Source organism: Canis lupus, chromosome 38 (assembly GCF_048164855.1).
Source record: "Canis lupus baileyi chromosome 38, mCanLup2.hap1, whole genome shotgun sequence".
NCBI classification, from domain to species: domain Eukaryota; kingdom Metazoa; phylum Chordata; class Mammalia; order Carnivora; family Canidae; genus Canis; species Canis lupus.
The window spans coordinates 15,220,005-15,222,157 of NC_132875.1; the positions used below are offsets into that span (position 1 = coordinate 15,220,005).

General features: G+C 36.9%; 1 pseudogene; it reads left to right on the plus strand.

Annotated features, from left to right (window-relative positions):
- The first annotated feature begins 493 nt into the window (after positions 1-493).
- Positions 494-1,304, plus strand: LOC140626769 (programmed cell death protein 2 pseudogene; annotated as a pseudogene).
- Positions 1,305-2,153: the final 849 nt, after the last annotated feature.

A 2,153-nucleotide genomic window follows, 5' to 3' on the forward strand; every position in this document is an offset into this window, starting at 1 on the left:
ATTAATCCAGAAAATAGCTTTTAGTCACTTAAAGTCCAATCCATGAATTCCCTACCTAAACACTGTATTTAAAAAAAAAAAATGTATTCCGCTTGCCTTGTCACTCACAGCATCCCACTCTGCATTCAGAACACTAAAATTTCATTATCAAAAATTCTTGCCAAAAAAAAAAACCTAGCCTTAATATTATTTAAATTGCATATGCTGCATAAAAATAACTTGTAGAGAATTTCCCCTTTATATCTGGGCAAAGAACTCTCTGGGACTTCAGAAAATACTTGATTCTCTTCGTGGTTTCCTGTGACAGCTTTTATTTAAGACTTACACAACAAATATCAACTTATTTTCTTTCGGCTCATTAGTACAGATTTTTAAGGAAAGTGTAGACCGAACCATTTTTTATAGTTTGCTTCTAGCCACAACTCCTTTTTAATCCTACTATTTTATAATTAAGTACATTTAGCTCCAGCTCTGGGCTTCGTGGAGCAACTCTATGTGCAGCTGCCCCACCACCCCATGCCTTCCACCTCCATCTCTAACTCTTCGGCTGCATGGCCCTGTTTTTAGAAATCAGCCACCCAGCAAAAATGACTTTTACTCATAGGAGCCACCTTCTGAGGATCTTCTTTCAGAGACAGGAGAGCATGTGTGCCTCCAGCTCAAGTCTGGGGCTAAACTCTGCTGGGTTTGTGGCTATTGAACCCCAACATGCTACAGATGTCACAGGGTTCATCACTGCAGTAAGGAGCATTAGGCTCTAGACTGGAGATTTGGGCATAAGCAAGTGTGTACACAATCAGATTATTTGGAAGAACAATTCCGGACCACAACTGCCTTTGTCCAGTATTCGAAGCTGTAATAGAAACAGAAGATGAGATTACATGTGAGATTGTTGAAAAAGAAAATGAATCTGAAGTTACGAGAAGTGTGGGTGAAGCACCTGGGGGAGAATTGGATTCAGTGGCAAAACACGAATCCAAGGAAGAGAAAATCCAGAAGTCTAAAACAAAAATAGCCTTTGAGGCAGAACAGATTCTCAGATATGGCAGGGAGATTGCACCTATCTGATTTCTGGTGAAAATATCTCTCAAAGAAAGGATATTCCATATTGCCCTTGTGGTGTCAATAGAATATTTGAATTCCAGGTAATGTCTCAGCTGCTCAACTACCTAAAGGCAGACAGACTGGGCAGGAGTGTTGATCGTGGTGTCCTGGCTGACTTCACCTGAGCTGAAAGCTATAGACTGGGGATCAGCAACACAGAAGAATATGTTTGGAAGCAAGATATAAAAAATACACCCTGAAGACAACATGGAAAAGCCTTACAGATGCTCATAATCTCTTAGACCTTACAATTCCATTTCTAGGACTTTATCCTCAGGAAATAATTCTATCAGAGACAAAGGTACAAAAATGTTGTTATAGGTGAGTTTAAAATATATAAATATTCATGAAACAAAAATATCTAATGACAGGTAATTAAATAAATTTCGATGTATCCCTAGAATAAAAGGCCATGCAGTCTTAATGATGTGGATCTATATCCACATCAAATAAAGTACAGGTTTAAACTGACACCAAGATATTCATAGTATCTTCATATCTTTGTAAAAAGTATTTATACATGTATATTTCCACGGGAATCTGGAAAGATACACACTTGGTGGGAACTAGTTAACTATAAATGGTAGGACTACCTGAAATAATCATTTTACCTATGTGTTTCTTTTTTTCTACAATAAAAATGGGTTAGTTGCTTAATTAAGACCAAAAAAATAAGGGTGTTTAGCTAGGGCATTTCAGATTTAAAGTACAGAACTCAACCTGAGCTAGCTAAAGGAAAAGGTATTTTTTAGAGTACAAAGGGATATTTGATATCAGGACAGAAATGCATTTGGGCCTTAGGAAAGACTGTAAACCAAACAAGGAGAGCTATCCAAAACACAGTCTATGTGAGTTTTCTTTGGTTTTTAATTTCTAATTCTTCTGAGTTGGCTTCCTTTATGTTTTCTAGCACAGCAGTGTTCCCTGTTATTCAACCCACATGATTAAAACAAATAATAATGAAAACAAAAAGAGAAAACAGAGCCACTCAATTTTAGGCAGGTAGAAAGATTAATTTTTTTCTCTTTCTCTCTGTTGATCCAAATCTT